Source organism: Eumetopias jubatus, unplaced genomic scaffold (assembly GCF_037043125.1).
Source record: "Eumetopias jubatus isolate StellerSeaLion01/CBP00866 unplaced genomic scaffold, mEumJub1_p1.0 scaffold_4, whole genome shotgun sequence".
NCBI lineage: Eukaryota > Metazoa > Chordata > Mammalia > Carnivora > Otariidae > Eumetopias > Eumetopias jubatus.
The window spans coordinates 166085856-166104672 of record NW_028274810.1 but is presented as its reverse complement, the minus strand read 5'-3'; positions in this window follow the sequence as shown (position 1 = coordinate 166104672).

Below are 18817 nucleotides of genomic sequence, written 5' to 3'. Positions count from 1 at the left end.
CTGTGGAGATGGTGGCCATCATGGTAGGAAGGTATTGTGTCAGTCTGCTCAACTCAAATGAATTGAGGGTGGAGGAGGTTGGGTCCCTATTATTCAAACTATGACTCTCAAGCTTATGCTTCTATCCAGAGGGAGGATGAAATTCCTTTGTTAGATTTTTGACTCCTTTTGTTAGTTAAAAACAAGCAAACTCATAAATGTTTCAGAGTCATCGTGGAAAGTGATGTAGGTGGTCAAGGATAAAGGAAAGCATGTGTTAAATGGGATCTTTCATTACAGAAGACACATTATAAGCTGTTCAACAAAACACTGTTATTATGGACCATCTGCAGAACATGAAAATATTTTTCAGGCAGAGTGATTTATTATAATGATACTTGACATTGTGAAATTTCACTGTTAGTCTGCTTCTTCACCTTGCTATATCTTTTGTAAAGTTTCCTTTTTAAGAGTCCTCTGTATAAATGAGGATGATCTAAGGACTTTACTGAAGAGATGATAACTTTGTATGGGGCATATAAATACCCATGGGATGAATCTTATAAACTGCTTGTGGATTGAATGGTTAAACATTTCTATCATGAAGTTCTTAAAAAAAAAAAAAAGGTGTAACAGCTTCTTATTTTCTGTTATGATAAGACTTCATTCCTCTTCCTGATTCTTAGGACCCTTAGTGATCTGCTCCTCCCTTACTATTCATTCTTAATGCCCATCCTTCTTAACCTAAGCTTCCACTTCGGCCTTCTGACTTGGCATGTGTGCATATTCTGATGACTGAAATTTCTTTCCTCTGCTTGTTCAAATTCTATTTATCCCTCAAGGCCAAGCTTGTTTCCCCCTACTCTGCCAGCTAGCATGGTCTTCCCTGCTCTCTGAACTCTGAACCCATCCATGATTACTACATTTAAGGCGATTTAGCATATGAAAACATTCCATGTTTCTTTGTTCATGAATTGTTTCCATGTGTACATATTGTTTCCTTAGTTGCATCTCTTGGAGATATAACAGGTGTCTTTGACTCAGATACATCTCTTAGCTCTGACTGGCTACTAGAAATCTGAATTTTGATGTCTCAGAGACATCTCAACTTCAGCACGTCTGAAGTTGTACCTGTTACCTGCCCCTCCCTCTTGCTCTAACTCACTCCTGTCCCTGTAATCAGTTTCTATAAAGAAGCTCCTAAGCAGTTGCTCCAGCCACTCTTGAGTCTGTCCTTTCTCTTAGAAACTCATCATCCAGTCCTCAAGGTCTGTCAGTTCTATTCATAAACATGTCTTATCCATCTCTGGCACCATTGGCTTAGTGCAAGCCTTTGTCATTCTTCTTGTGGACTATTGCCCTGGCCTTCCAACAGATCTCCTTGGCTCCAGACTCACCTCTTTAAATCCATCATCTTTACTATTGCCCACAAAGCATAGATTATGCCACCCATCTGCTTAAAAACCTTCAGTCATTCCCACTGCCAGAAAAAATTCAGACCTCTCAGCATAGCTTATAAAGTCATTAATAATCCAGTTCTCTACCTAGTTTTCCAGCTTTGTGTTCTGTTTTTCCTGACAATGGATCCTTTAGCCAAATTGAGCTCCTCGTGGTCACCATGAATACCTGTGCTCATTAGGGTCAGCAAACATGGATTTGGCATCTGGAATTACCAGGTGCTGTACTAAATGCCTCATAGTACCAGTTATATGTTTATGTGTTTCTTTCCTCTTGGAATATGAGATTTTTGTCTCTTAATGCCTGGTACAAAGTAGGAACTCAATAATGATAGATGAATATATGAATGAGGTAATGGTGATATGTAAACTCTCTGTGTGAAGGGACTAAATAGCATCACTTCAAATATCTCACAGATGAAGTATAGTATTAGGGCCAACACAGGCATTCAGTCTATACCCATCCTTGGATGAATTGTTTGCTAGTGCTCAAGTCAAGGAGTCTAGAATGTATACTTATTAAAAAAAATAAACTTAGGATCCATCCATGTCTTTACCCTTATTAAATATATCATTATTATTTTTAAAGATTTATTTATTTATTAGAGAAAACACAAGAGGGAGGGACAGAGGGAGAGGGAGAGAGATTCCCAAGCAGACTCTGTGCTGAGTGCAGAGCCCAACATGGGGCTCAATTCCATGACCCTGAGACCATGATCTGAGCCGAAACCAAGAATCAGATGCTCAACCGACTGCACCCCCCAGGCACCACTATTAAGTGCATTATTGACTAGGTTTTTACAACTTGTACTGGGTTTACATATATGTGGTCCCTTTATGGGTAGAATTCTGAATTCTTCAGGCAGTCATTTGCTGATGCATACTGGTTATGGAGTGGAGTCTCCTTGGATTGATCCTATACTAGATCATTCACATAATAGATTATCAAAGGAATAAGAGAGATAAATGAATTAGAACATAATTTAGAGATGTAAACCTACTCTGAACACTCTTTTGGATTATCCATTAATATATTTTAAGTTGCATACTTTGGGTGGAGGTAGGGTTTAAACACATTAAGTGTAAATATGTAAGGCAGACTCACTAAAATGTTTCCAGGTAAAGTCTAAATGGGGAGTTCTATTTTCTAGTGCTGAGTAACATCCAGGAGAGATTACATCTATTCAGAAACAAAGTTGTCACATTGACATAAGCACAGTAGTTCCTCAAAGAGGACTCTTCTGTATGACTCAATCTTAACTCTAAGACCCAGAGCTCTCTTTGTGACCAGATCTCTCGTCCACTGTCATCTTTCACCGCTGGTAATTTTTGTGGTCTTGGCTGCTTCTAATTTCTAATGCCATATCTTCTCTCAGCCATCTTTGTAGCTTGCCATTCATTTCCTTTTACATTCCACTTTTTATTTTAATTTTGTAATCTCTTTCTTGTCCCTGATTTTGTTGATAATGAGGCATTTTCAGCTATTTCTAGTCAACTACACCTCTCTTTCCTTGTTTTTATTAGTGCTAAAAGTCCACTTGTGTCTTATCTGGAAACAGCATTGTTGCTCATGACTTTCTGATTTATGGAGATCTGATGTGTGGAAGAGCAAGGTACCAGACCACAAAAAATGTGAAGGTCTTCATCCATTAGACAGAGGATTTGCATATTCTTTTCCATTCTATTAGAAATAGTCATTTTATTTAAGGAAAAGTTACTGTATTCATGGTCTAGTGAGGGAGACAAAAAATGATTGTAATCACTAATTTACCTGTCTCTTCTATACTAGAGCATAAGCTCCTCAAGGGTGGGAACCATGCCGTATTTTTTATTATGTTAATCACCATACATTAAATCATTAGTTTTTGATGTAGTGTTCCATGATTCATTGTTTGCGTATAACACCCAGTGCTCCATGCAGTACGTGCCCTCTTTAATACCCATCACCGGGCTAACCCATCCCCCCGCTCCCCCTCCACTCTGGAACCCTGTTTGTTTCTCAGAGTCCATAGTCTGTCATGGTTCATCTTCCCCTCTGATTTCCTCCCTTTATTTTTCCCTTCCTACTATCTTCTTCTTCTTCTTCTTCTTTTTTTTTTTTTTTTAACATATATTACTTGTTTCAGAGGTACAGGTCTGTGATTCAATAGTCTTACACAATTCACAGCGCTCACCATAGCACATACCCTCCCCAATGTCTTATCACCCACCCACCCCATCCCTCCTGCCCCCACCACTCCAGCAACCCTCAGTTTGTTTCCTGAGATTAAGAATTCCTCATATCAGTGAAGTCATATGATACATGTCTTTCTCCAATTGATTTATTTCGCTCAGCATAATACCCTCCAGTTCCATACACGTCATTGCAAATGGCAAGATTTCATTCCTTTTGATGGCTGCATAATATTCCATTGTGTATATATATCACATCTTCTTTATCCATTCATCTGTCGATGGACATCTTGGCTCTTCCCACAGTTTGGCTATTGTAGACATTGCTGCTATAAACATTGGGGTGCACGTACCCCTTCAGATCCCTACATTTGTATCTTTGGGGTAAATACTCAGTAATGCAATTGCTGGATCGTATGGTAGCTCTATTTTCAACTTTTTGAGGAACCTCCATACTGTTTTCCAGAGTGGCTGACCAGCTTGCATTCCCACCAACAGTGTAGGACGGTTCCCCTTTCTCCGCATCCCCGCCAACATCTGTCGTTTCCTGACTTGTTCATTTTAGCCATTCTGACTGGTGTGATGTGGTGTCTCATTGAGGTTTTGATTTGGATTTCCCTGATGCTGAGCGATGTTGAGCAATTTTTTCATGTGTCTGTTGGCCATTTGGATGTCTTCTTTGGAAAAATGTCTGTTCATGTCTTCTGCCCATTTCTTGATTGGATTATTTGTTCTCTGGGTGTTGAGTTTGATAAGTTCTTTATAGATTTTGGATACTAGCCCTTTATCTGATATGTCATTTGCAAATATCTTCTCCCATTCTGTTGGTTGTCTTTTGGTTTTGTTGACTGTTTCCTTTGCTGTGCAAAAGCTTTTTATCTTGATGAAGTCCCAATAATTCATTTTTGCCCTTGCAAAAATGGCTTTTATGATATTGAGGTATGTACCCTCTATCCCTATGCTCTGAAGAGTTTTGATCAAGGAAGGATGCTGTACTTTGTCAAATGCTTTTTCTACATCTATTGAGAGGATCATACGGTTCTTGTTCTTTCTTTTATTAATGTATTGTATCACATTGATTTGCAGATGTTGAACCAACCTTGCAGCCCAGGGATAAATCCCACTTGGTCATGGTGAATAATCCTTTTAATGTACTGTTGGATTCTATTGGCTAGTATTTTGGTGAGAATTTTTGCATTCATGTTCATCAAGGATATTGGTCTGTAATTCTCCTTTTTGATGGGGCCTTTGTCTGGTTTTGGGATCAAGGTAATTGTGGCCTCATAAAATGAGTTTGGAAGTCTTCCTTCCATTTCTATTTTTTGGAACAGTTTCAGAAGAATAGGTATTAATTCTTCTTTAAATGTTTGGTACAATTCCCCTAGGAAGCCATCTGGCCCCGGGCTTTTGTTTGTTGGGAGATTTTTGATGACTGCTTCAATTTCCTTAGTGGTTATAGGTCTGTTCAGGTTTTCTATTTCTTCCTGGTTCAGTTTTGGTAGTTGATACATCTCTAGGAATGCATCCATTTCTTCCAGATTATCTAATTTGCTGGCATAGAGTTGCTCATAATATGTTCTTATAATTGTTTGTATTTCTTTGGTGTTGGTTGTGATCTCTCCTCTTTCATTCATGATCTTTTGGTTTCTATTTCATTGATTTCTGTTCTGATCTTTATTATTTCTCTTCTTCTGCTGGGTTTAGGTTTTATTTGCTGTCCTTTCTCCAGCTCCTCTAGGTGTAGGGTTAGGTTGTGTATTTGAGACCTTTCTTGTTTGTTGAGAAAGGCTTGTATTGCTATATACTTTCCTCTTAGGACTGCCTTGGCTGCATCCCAAAGGTTTTGAACAGTTGTGTTTTCATTTTCATTGGTTTCCATGAATTTTTTAAATTCTTCTTTAATTTCCTGGTTGACCCATTCATTCTTCAGTAGGATGCTCTTTAGTCTCCATGTATTTGAGTTCTTTCCGACTTTTTTCTTGTGATCGAGTTCTAGTTTCAAAGCATTGTGGTCTGAAAATATGCAGAGAATGATCCCAATCTTTTGATACCAGTTGAGACCTGATTTGTGACCTAGGATGTGATCTGTTCTGGAGAATGTTCCATGGGCACTAGAGAAGAATGTGTATTCTGTTGCTTTGGGATGGAATGTTCTGAATATATCTGTGAAGTGAAGTCCATTTGGTCCAGTGTGTCATTTAAAGTCTTTATTTCCTTGTTGATCTTTTGCTTAGATGATCTGTCCATTTTAGTGATGGGGGTGTTAACGTTCCCCACTATTATTGTATTGTTGTCAATGTGTTTCTTTGCTTTTGTTATTAATTGGCTTATATAATTGGCTGCTCCTATGTTAGGGGCATAGATACTTACAATTGTTAGATCTTCTTGTTGGATAGACCCTTTAAATAGGATATAGTGGCCTTCCTCATCTCTTATTACAGTCTTTGGTTTAAAATCTAATTTGTCTCATATAAGGATTGCCATCCAGTTTTCTTTTGGTGTCCATTAGCATGGTAAATCATTTTCCACCCCCTCACTTTCAAGCTGGGGGTGTCTTTGGGTCTAACATGAGTCTCCTGCAGGCAGAATATCAATGGGTCTTGTTTTTTTATCCAATCTGATACCTTGTGTCTTTTGATTGGGGCATTTAGCCCATTTACATTCAGGGTAACTATTGAAAGATATGAATATAGTGCCATTATATTGCCTGTAAGGTGACTGTTACTGTATATTGTCTGTGTTCCTTTCTGGTCTATGTTACTTTTAGGCTCTCCCTTTGCTTAGAGGGCCCCTTTCAATATTTCTTGTGGGCTCATCTTGTGTTTGCAAATTCCTTTAGTTTTTGTTTGTCCTGGGAGCTTTTTATCTCTCCTTCTATTTTCAATGACAGTCTAGCTGGATATAGTATTCTTGGCTGCATATTTTTCTTATTTTAGTGCTCTGAATATATCATGCCAATCCTTTCTGGCCTGCCAGGTCTCTGTGGATAGGTCTGTTGCCAATCTAATGTTTCTACCATTGTAGGTTACAGATCTCTTGTCCCGAGCTGCTTTCAGGATTTTCTCTTTGTCTCTGAGACTCATAAGTTTTACTATTAGATGTCAGGGTGTGACCTATTTTTACTGATTTTGAGGGGGGGTTCTCTGTGCCTCTTGGATTTTGATGCCTGTTTCCTTCCCCAAATTAGGGAAGTTCTCTGCTATAATTTGCTCCAATATACCTTCTGCCCCTCTCTCTCTTTCTTCTTTTTCTGGGATCCCAGTTATTCTAATATTGTTTCATTTTATGGTATCACTTATCTCTTGAATTCTGCCCTCGTGATCCAGTAGTTGTTTATCTCTCTTTTTCTCAGCTTCTTGATTTTCCATCACTTGGTCTTCTATATCACTAATTCTCTCTTCTGCCTCATTTATCCTAGCAGTTAGAGCCTCCATTTTTGATTGCACCTCATTGATAGCCTTTTTGATTTTGATTTGGTTAGATTTTAGTTGTTTTATTTCTCCAGAAAGGGTTCCTCTAATATCTTCCATGCTTTTTTCAAGCCCAGCTAGGATCTTTAAAATCACCATTCTGAACTCTAGTTCCGACATCTTACTAATGTCCGTATTGATTAGGTCCCTGGCAGTTGCTACTGCCTCTTGTTCTTTTCTTTGAGGTGACTTTTTCTGTCTTGTCATTTTGTCCAGAGGAGAATAAATGAATGAGAGAACAAAATGCTAACAGGGTAACAATGACCCCAGAAAAATATACACTAAACAAATCAGAAGAGACCTGAAACTGGGGGAAAAGAAAGGGAAAGAAAGAAAAAAAAAAGAAAAAGATTAAAAAAAAAATCAACAAACAGAATATGATCAAAGATGTTCAGGCTGGTGCACACACACTAGATTTTGGGCGTATTTTGGTCTGTTAGAAGAAAGTGCCTCCCAAAGTTTTAAAGAAAGAAAAACTTATGTATGTACAAAAATAAGGGTAAATACGATGAAGGGATGGAATATGACTGTAAAGATGAAAATTATAAAAGATTTTATAAAAGGAATTGATAAGAAGTTGGTTGAAAAAAGAAAGAAGAGGAATTAAAAAAAAAAGGGAGAGAATGTGATCAGGCAGGAGACTAGAACAAAGCCATACACTAGAGATTTGGGGTATATTTTGGTCTGTTAGAAGAAACTGTATCCCAATATTTTAAAGAGAGAAATATATATATGTTGTATATACACACACACACCAAAAATAAGATTAACTACTATGGAGGGATAGAATATGACTCTAAAAATGAAAAATAAAAAAGATTTTTTAAAAAAGGAATTGGTAAGATATTGGTTGAAAAAGGGAAAAAAATTCGAAAGACTAAAGAATCGGGGAAAAAAGCCATGAATTCTATGTGCTGTATTCCCCTAGAGCTGGAGTTCTGCCATTTTCATTGATCGGTAAACTTGGTCTTGGCTGGCTGTTCTTGTTGCTCTTCTGGGGGAGGGGCCTGTTGCCGTGGTTCCCAAATGTCTTTGCTGGAGGTGGAATTGCCCCGCCTTTGCTGGTCGGGGCTAAGCAATCTGCCCAGGTTTGCGCTTGGGAGCTTTTGTTCCCTGCAAAGTTTCAGTACAGCTTTGGAGGACGAGAGTGAAAATGGAGGCCTCCCAATCTCCACCTGGAGGAGCCGAGAACTCGGGCCCCCACTCCTCAGTGCGCCCCCAGAGAAAAGCAGTCAATCAGTCCTGTCTCCCCGATCTCCGGCTGCACTCCGTGCTCACCTGGCCTGTGATCGAGCGTTTCTCTCTGGCTCACGACCCCATGTGGAGTCTGCAAACCCAGCAGATCCCTGTGGTGCAATCCCGCGCCGCTCCTCCCCGGGGGAGGAAGGGGAGTCTCCCCCGCTCTGCTGCTTGTTGGGTCCCTGCTGGAGGAGCAATGGCCTGACTGTGCCACGGATCATGGTTTATGGCAACCCCGAGCTGAGAGCCCGCGCCTCAGCTCCGTCTCTGCAGCTGGCTTCCCTGCTCCGATCCCTGGGAGCTCTGCCACACTCAGGCACCCCTGGTCTTCCTGTGACCCCAAGGTCCTGAGACCACACTGTCCCCGTGAGGGTTCCACCCCCTGCTTAGCCACTGGAGCGACGTCCCTCAGCGGAGCCGACTTCTACAAGTTCGGATTTTGTGCTCCGCTGCTCTATCACTTGCCGGGATCGGTTGATGGAGGCCTCCTCCCCTGCCATCTATCTTCTGGAATATCGCCTTGGATTCACTTCTTCGCACGTCCTACCTTCCAGAAAGTGGTCGCTCCTCTGTTCAGAGAGTTGCTGCTATTCTTTTCTTCCATCTCCTTTTGAGTTGGTAGGTGTTCAGAATGGTTTGATCCCTACCTAGCTGAATTCCTGGGACCAGACAAAATTTAGGTCTCCTACTCCTCCACCATCTTGTTCCTCCCTCCAGGAACCATGCCATATTAATATCTACTGTCCCCACCTCTTTCTCTATATATAGATCTGTACATATCTATATAGAGATATCTCTATATATTTATATTATAAATAAATATAAAAAATATAAATATACATTATGCAGCATCTGAGGCTCATTAAGTATTTGAGGTATGCTTCTGGAACGAATGAAAGGATGGTTGAATGATAAGATGTATGGCAACGGTATTAGGGCTGTGGTTCTTATTAGAATTACCTAAGGCTCATTTAAAACACATTGATATTTAGGTCTTCAAACTAGGTCAACTGCTATTTTTAGTTGGTTCCAAATGCAATTTTCCCCATATTTTAGCATCTCAGAAATCAATACTTCCAATTGATGCTTCTAATAATTGATGTGATAAGAAAGGAATTGTGCCATAATTCAATATGAAGTACGTTGCTTTCTTAGTTGTACATAAAATGTACTTCCAATAGCCAATACTGTTAGATTGGTTGAAAAACAGTAAATCAGGATCTCTCTAGGGTGTAGCTTGGACAAAAAATACTGTTTAAAGTGCCCCAAGTGAGTCTGATACAGACTGAGAGTTACAGGCTCTGTTATTAGGGGGCATATATGAGGGAGAAATTAACAAGGGATCACTTTACATCTACCTTTGAATCTTTAGCATACTGCCTCACCCATTGTAGATAAACCTCCTTTGCTGAACTGAGTGGAATTATTTGGGGCATTGGGGAAGCCTTTGAAATTGTAGTATGTATACATAGTTTATACTATATATTACATGTTCTCTCTCTACATATACATATGTACATACATACATATGTACACACACATATACAATGCTTGTTTCAGGCTTAATTGTGTTCTTGAATTTCAGAATTGCCCATGACTTTGGTAATAGTTCTCTGCTTTACCATGTTCTGTTTGGCAGAATATGATGGAATTCACAGGAGGATGAAAATTAATTTGATGGACACTGTTTCATTATATCATCAAGCATCAGCATATTTTGGAACATCTCCACTTAGAGATTACAAAATGAAATACCTAAAGTCAATCTACAATATTGATAGAAAGACACACATTGAGCTTTCCCCTCCTGAGACTGGGACTATAGATCTCTGATTGGCAATATGAGTTGTTTTTTATTTTGTGGTAAATGGCTTAACTTTAGGTTTGGCCTTGTTATACCAAGTATGAACTCAGTGGTGCTTCCTTAGGTATCACATATGCAACATTGATTTGAAGAAGGTATTAGCCCATGTTGGGAGCTTCTTGTATCATATTAAATCTAGTCAGGTCTCTGCAGAGCACGTTTTATTGGCAGTTTGTTGTAAAGAGGGCTGCCTCAGATTTTAAAGTTAATGTTAATTATGGAATGATGTCAGAGGGAGCACACTGAAATGTTTTTAACCCATTTTTAAAAAGCAGGTCAAATTCAGCATCTGGAGGATAACTTGCAATTTCGTTGAAAATAATTGAACAGGTTTAACATGAAATTCAGTAAAGGGGTCAGGAATATTCTAAGCTTAAAATTCTGAGATAAATTCATTTGGCCCAAGGCTTTTGTCGGCTGTCTATTATTGCCAAGTCCAAAAGGGTACCTGGGTTTTCATTTTTCAAGAGTGTATCTGTCTTGTTAAAAGAAGATTATGCTGAATCACTCTTGATATTTCTTTAGAAAAACATTTTAAAAAGTCAGTGGTCTCTCCACCATTAAGAAGTGAAGTTTGCTGAACTACAGTGTTAGGAATATAGAATAGAGAATGAGTTTGTACTCACCCCTTCTAGGAAGAAGAAAGAAGAGAGGTAGAGGGAGAGTACTTAAGTCATGTTCCCCAGAAGCAGACACTGAGGGAAGATTCTTAGGCAAGTGATGTATTAAAGACAGTAGTCAGGGAGACTGGGAATCAGCACATGGAAGGAGAACCCAGAGGATTGCTTCAAGGGGACCTTTCAGGGGAACTCTAGGGTAGAGGTCGTTCTCTAGAATTGTCCGAACCCACAGCAAGGTTGCTGAGGCTTTCGTGCTCCTGTCCCCATCAACTACTGGTTAAGGATCATGAGTGGAGGGAGTTGGGCATTGGGGACATACATTCTCAGATACTACCAGTTAGGTATGCAGACAAAGCAGGCTCTGGTAGCTCTTTCAGAAAAGATCCTTAGGTGCTAGCTGTTAAAAGTGAAATTCAGGGAGTGCACAAAATGATAAAAATGGGCCCAGGGGGACCTGGGCAAAGCACTGACCTTGCCTATTACAGAGAAGAGAAGGTGCTTTTCTCCCCGCCTCCCTGCTCCCTGAGCCGAACTTCAATGCTGGGCAGGGAACAGGGAGTTGTATGGTTCTACTAACTTCCGGATATGAGGGAAACATGCAGGGCAGGGTGCACATGCCAACCTGGGGGAGTCTGGCACAGTTAGGAGTGGGGACAGAGACATTTCCTCATGCAGAGACAGGTCTTGGGGTCAGCCTTCGTCTTGCATAGAGCAGGAAACATGTCTGGACATTCCCACATGTAGATGGACTGTATTGGTTTGTGGGCCAATTGGGAGTGAGCAGACCTGTGTATAGAGCAGAACCAGTGTCATTCAAGGTAAAAAACAAAAACAAAAACAAGCCAGTCAGGGAAGAGGGTTGCAAGGTCATAAGGCAAGGAGTGTAGAGGGTCTTTAGTGGTGTGAAGTGGGTGAAGGGGTGAAGTGGGCCTTTAGTGGAAGACGTCAATGGAGCATAAAAGAAACAAGTTGGAGAATCAGTCCCCTTTTCTTCCCTGTGCTCTTATCTCTTTTTTTGGTTCTATTTGGAGGGCTCCTTTCTGCTCTGGACAGTGAGAATGGCTAGGGTGGGGCCTGGAGGAGGGGAGACAAGGAATCACGTACTTTAACTTAGTTCTGGGCTCTAAATTCAAGGGTGAGAAACAAAGGGGACTTCAGAAATCATCAGAGGAGGAAGGGAGGCAGCTCTGGACAGGTGCCCCATCGGGCCACAAAAAGTGAAAGTGCATCCAGCTGTAGGTTCCCTCCCCCTGCATGCCTTGGGAGCTGGTAGAGAGGGATGGATGGTAGGAAGGTGAGGGATGAGGTTAGTGTCATGTCTCCCATGTCCATTTTTGCAAAGCCTTCCTCCTCTGGTGGACCTTGGATGACTTAATCATAAAACTGTCCCCTCACCTACACCAGTTTCACCTAATGCAGAACTATTCCATCCTGTCTGAGCATATCAATCATCTCATTTCCTCAGTACTCTGATATGAGCTGGCTGGCTTTTTAACTAACAGCAAGGTATTAATACCTTCCTCTCTGGCTCATAGCTTAACGGGCTACTTTTTCTGAGGTTATTTGTAAAGGAGAAGGGTAAAATCCTTTTATCTTTGAAAAATCATTTTAACATTTTCTTATTACAAAAACACCTCAGGCTCATCTTAGAAAATACATATGTGGAAAAAAATAAATATCAATAATTATACATCCCAGAGAAAATCATTTTTTCCATTCTGGTATGAGCCTGTTTCATCTTTTTATCAACACATGAATATTGAAGACATATAAGATATATATATATATATATATATACACACACACACACATATATATGCTAAGATTATTTGCATTTTAATGGAGGAGTCTTGGGTGGCAGACAAAATTCTCAGTCATGGAAATGAATGCGTAACAGTGAGATTTGTATTCTCCTCTCTGCTTACATTGACTCTGTCCTCAGTGGGGCAGGAGAGAACCTGGTTTATAGCCTGAGATTTTATGCCATGTTGAATTGGCTTGGGCTGGAATTTGGGAAGTTTAAGTTGTAGGTGTGGAGTCTTCAATAGCCATCATTAAAAAAATAAAGGGAAGGCAGATGGGAGCCAAGGCTGGAGCAACTCCAGGCTGAACTCCTAGCAGCTTTTCTTGCCTGGACAGGAATCTGAATCAACTTTTGTTCACTGTCAGCTAAGTTCCTCTGAAATTGCTTTTGTTCATATATTAAAGTTCTTTAAATCTTAAAGATTCAGAAACTCATAAGGCAATGCTTGACCCCTTTTGCAGATGTCAAAATTTAATGTGTTGAAGGAACAGGCAGGTTATGTGTCATAGGCTGGGTTCTCTGGGAAGCTGACTCTGGGATGGAGTTTAGTGAGCAAAATGTTGTTTGGGAAGTGCCCTGGACAATAACACTTGTGGAAGAGAGGGAAGGAAGCAGGATTGCGTAGGAGGAGAAGAGAAGTTGAGTTACAATGCATATTGATAGCCTCATCCAGCCTCACTAGGGCTCTGATGTTAGAATGACCTATTAGAGTCATTCTGTGTTAGGCCAAGATGACCTGGCCTTTATCCCCTTCTTCGTTATGATCAGCCATGGGCATGACCTTGGGAGAGACAACTCTCTAAAGCTGAGGCAAACCCCGAAGGAGCTGACAGTTGGTTGGGACAAGTCCTCCCATGAAAGGGGAGCTGGACAGTTCATCTCAGTGTCTATTACCTCATGTAGGTGGGCACAAGATGATCTTTGCTGGGGCTAGTGGTGAACTTGGGGAGCCAGGTGCAGGCTTTGGCCAAAGGCATTCAATTCAATTTGTAAAAGTACTATGCTGGCCAACCAGAATGTATTTTGGGGTAGATTGTGGACTTGTCTCCTTATTTAGAATCTCTCTGCTCTAGAGAGAAGGCAGTATCTCAGCTCCAGCACTTACTGTAGGACCTGGGCTGATTTATATAACTTCTGTATTGTCTCAGTTGACTCATCTAAAAAATGGGCATAATAATTATATTTCTTTTAAAGAGTTGTTATGAAAATTAAATGGGGTAATCTATGTAAAGTACTAAGTGTCAGGCACATTGTTAGCAATAACAACATTATTTGCTTACCTAGTAATTAGGATACTGATTGCTACCTTCAGATTATCCAGAAGTTCCTGGTGTGGATGACTCTGTGACTCTCAAGTCTTAATCTTATCACCCATCTCTCTTGGTCTCACAAATCTGGTCCCATTGGCCTGTTGGATTTTCCCACTGGATTCCAACTAATCTGAAAGTCAATGCACCCAAATAGAACTTAGGATCTGTAACTCCTTCCCAACCCTGGCTTTCTACACTCACCTCCTCTCAAATCAGACTTTCCATGTATTTTAGTCACCCAAACTGGGATCTTCAGAGCAATCCTTTATTGCCTTTCTTTCGCTCCCTTTCTTTCAGATTCTGATAGTCACTAAGACCTCCCTGCTGATTCCATCTTTTCCTGCTGAGTTTCTGAAACCCTCTTCTCTTCCATGTCTTATTTTGGCTCTCATTCCTGTGTCCACTCTTGATGAACTCAATTTCATTTTCCAGATGGCTTCCAAGGAGATTTTTTCAAAACTACAACTACTTCCTCATTGCTTCCAGCAGGGGTGGAACTCCTCAGACTGCTTTTTGTGATCTAGATTCGACCTACATGCCAAGCCTCACCTTCTACCACGTATCCACGAATCCTTGTTGCAGCGCTGATCTATCTGCAGTCCTGGGAATGTGCTTTGTTCTCCCACAGTTCATGCCTTTCTATGCATGACTGCCTTCGTCTGGAAGGTCTGTCTCTACTCTTGGGCATCTTTCTGAATTGTTATTTATCTACAAACTCTTAGTTCCTATATTAATGAATATTAATATATTGGGTTGGGAAAGAGATACAGACCTCCTCTGTGATGTCTCTCCTGGCCCAGTTCAGACTTAGGCATTCTCTTTTTCACAAATCTCTATCGTTCATTTATTTGAAGTTTATTTTTTCAGCTTACTGAGTTCCTATCAGATGCCAAGCAATCTGATCAATGCAGCCATTATAAGTTGTTACATGTCTAGTTAGTAAACTTGTGAGGTCTGGGGCACTGACTTTCTTAATGGTGTATTCTTAGCATCTAGCATAGTGCTTGGCATGTAGCAGGTGCTCAGTTAATGCTGTTCATATAAATCAAGATATGATGGTTATAGTTCCTCAATAGAAAATCAGGACATATGGTCTGGCCAAGCATTTTTTCTTATTCGTGGATGTATTTATGTAGAATTTTGTTAAAAATTAATTTATTCTGTTGGCTGTGTTGAAAACAACAAAAACCCATGAAAGAGAACAAATTCCCCAAAGTGGTTTACTCTGATTATAGAATCACTTTCTTTGGGTGGAATTGGGGTTCTCCTGGGACCTTGGTATTCTGTGAGTTCATGAGAATTAGGCTTCTTCCTCTTTAACATCCTATTCCTTTAAGGACTGGAGTCTGTCCTGGTCCAAAGGCAGTACAGATGCTGGTTTTTCATACGGCTTTCCAAGAATCCACATTTATGTTGCACTATTTTATGTAGGCCAATTTCATGAGAAGAAAACATTTCCCTTCCTCTTATTTCACCTTTCATTCCTTCTGTTCTTGAACTTGTCTTTTTATGTGCAGGCTATTTCAAGATCTACTTTAATCCCAGATTTGCTGTGGCACATATAAACTGGATAGCCATCTGAGGCAGAATGACTAGAAAAGAACAGTGATGTGCTCTATTAACGCTCAGAATTTCTCCTGCTCCAGCCTCAGCACACAGAGCTAGAGCAAAGTGGATCCTACCGGTAATCACTTTCAAGACAATGCCTCACTCTTCCCAGTGGTCAGAATCCCAGACTGAGGCATTGGGAGTGGTTTATTTCAACTGTAAGCCCTTGTAGGTTTCTGGAATGGAGGTGTGGCATGAGGCCATCATGTGGGGCAGAGGGTGGTATGCAAGTGCCCAGAAAATATCAGTGTCTTTCCTGACTTTTAGCTGGTCTTTTTTTTTTTTTTCCTTCTTTTTCAGCAGAACTAACATTATGGAAAGATACAGAACTGAGAAGTTGCTATTAATGTGACATAACTAATTAGTGATCTAAGGAACTTTGAAAGCACAGTGAGTTCTGTAACAAGGTGACGTTTACATTAAAAATGATACTGGGCTGGGGAAATGTACTAGACACGCAGTTTATATAAGGAAAGAACATCCTTCTCTCCCTGACATAAGTTCCTGCTGCTTTCAGAAAGTAGTTGGGCTTTCTTTGATGGACAGGCGACTGGTTCACACCCTAGGCATAATGCTGTGATCAAGAATTGGCGTCTCCCCCTAGTTGCTTGTTATCTAATATTTTTCATAACATGTACTCATCAGGGAGTTCATTCCCCACAAACTAATGCCTTTATCACTGTCACTCTGGCTGAAAATGGATAGTTGTATTATGCAGTAGTCTGGTCATCTTTTTTATAGACATTGATCATTATCAGTTCATTTCAGACCAAGATTTATTGACTTTGTCTTTGAGTTAAAAATGTCCCCCTGTTTGGAAATTGTATTTATAAGCCACGATTACTAAGTTTTTATAAATTTAAATAAAAAAGAATCTCTTCTGGGCTTACACAGTCCTTCTGGGAAACCCTCACATCACTTTATTCAAGGGGAGGCAAATGGAGATAGATTCCCTTATATTGCCCTTTATGTTTTAGCGTCAAGGACATCTGCCTTTTATTTTTGTTTGTTTTTAATACATGTTTTTAGTAGATAATACATATGGTATGAAATATACAGGTTATAAAATCACATACAGTGAAATTTAAGCCTTCAAGAAAATTAAACTACCCAGTTTTTCTATACTTACCTAGAGATATCTCCTTATTATCAATATAAACTTCCAGAAATATTCAATGCATTCCAAGAATATAAAGTGTATATAATGTTTTTAATATGAAGAATAAAGCTTCTCTCTTGGGGACGGTCGTAAACATTGCTACTATCCCTATTTCCACTTCTCCTTTTGGCTAATGCAATAGGAAAGCACTTCTCTAACACTTTGCATATCACGTCTGGGTAGAAGGACTTAAGAGCAGGTACATAATTCTCTTTTTCCCTCTCCCCCCTGCTATTATGATTATGATGTTCTAGATGAAGAACCCAGGTCCCTGAGTAAGGGTAATATGGAGGAGAGTAAGGCCCCTGTTCCCAGGACATGTGTTGTATGATAAAAAAAAAAAAAAAAAAGTTTTATTGCAATAAGCTACTAAGCTACTAATACTAAGGTATTAGGTATATGTTTGTTACTGCAGTATGACCTAGGCTATCCTGGATGATATAGAATTCAAGCTTGAGTATTTTATTAATATGTACAGAGCTACCTCAATCTTTTAAACATACACAGAAATCTGTTTGGAGGTATTATAATTTACCTAACTGGTTGCCTATTGATGGACATTTAGTGTGTTTCCAATCTTTTGCCATTACTCTGAAAATTATGTTGTTTTAGAGCTGGGTCCTCTTTGATTATTCTTCTTAGAATGAGGTAAGATCTTGAACCAGCTATTTGCAGGAGGGATGTGTGTGTTCCTGCGCACACTGGGAGGAGATTGTGGGAGTCAAGTCATATTCAGGCTAGCAAGAATTCTTCCATTTTCACAGTAACATTCTTTTTATGAGGTGGGGTAGTCCTATATAGGCTAATGTAGACCTTTACTTCCTTTTAGCCAACAAGAATGAGCAGCTGTAGCTACCCCTCCTCATAGACAGATTTCTTCCTGCAAACATGGCATGATGATTGATTCCTCATTTAGCTTTGAAACTCCCTGCTTCTTCTCGGTGTCACTCCTGATCCTCAGAGCTTGTTTTAAATCAGGAATTGTTTGTTTTGTCCATCTGGATATATCATCTACTTTACAGCATCTGGGCTTTGCTCCTTTTGCTTAGATTTGTGGTCATAGGCATTCTCTTGCAGCATCTTCCTACACCCCTGTTTGATATTCTCTGCATTTGGCACTTCCTCCTCATATTTTGTATTTGGGGCTATGTCTTCTAGTTTCATCAAAGATGTGGTTTGATTTGTATTTCCTATTGTCTTTGTTTTGGAGTGAGCTGGACCCATGCTGAACCCATGCTGAGGCCAAGAAGGCTCATTGTAGTGTAAGCACCTGTCAGCTAGCTTTTTTTGTTGTGATGTAAGTGCCTGACATTAAGCTTTTGATTGCTGATTGCATCTGCTTCAAAGATAGCCCTCTGGAATAAACACACTGCCAGCTACTCAACTCGATGAAGAGCCCGGCGGCCCCACCCAGGAAGTTCCTTTTTTGTTAGAGAGCTCTGGTCGACTGACCGACTGACCACTTGCTTTTCCCTTCTACTGCTATAATTCCTGCCCTTAGGTTTTACATTCACCAATAAAGAGTGAACCCACAACATCCGAGGCACCCCGCCCACAACCCCAGTAAGAGCAGAACCCCAAGTTTCTCCCTGCACCGCTCTCTCTACTCCACCCTCGCTGTGTGGCTCTGGGTGTGTCGTGTACCCTCCAGGATTTGTGAGTAACAAACCCCGTTTTTTTAAGTTCCCTGATGGTGGTTGTTGGCTGAAGGCATCTTGCCATCACAATAACAACCGCAAGAGCTGGTCCAGCCACAGCAATGGCTCCAAAAGGGGAAAGGCCTTTGGGGACTTGCTTTGGGTCCAGGTGCACATCTCCAGGCATTTTTAGCTGAAAGCACCTCTAACTATAGGCTGAGACTGGGACAAACCACTCTTGTAACTCAGTTGGGGTTATTAATTTAAACAGTATGACATTTGCAGTTTTTGTGGTAAAAAATCACGGAAGACCAACAATTTCATTATGGCTCAACCTATTATTATAGAAAGAGTTTATATTCATTGCAGAAAAGTTAATGCTCTCTCTGCTGAACACAAGGGGCAGAGTAGCTCCTTTGGGCAAGTTACTGTCTTGCCTCGGTGCCCTACAATCAGGAGGACAGTCATGACAATCTCTCATTTGAAATCCCAGGCTTT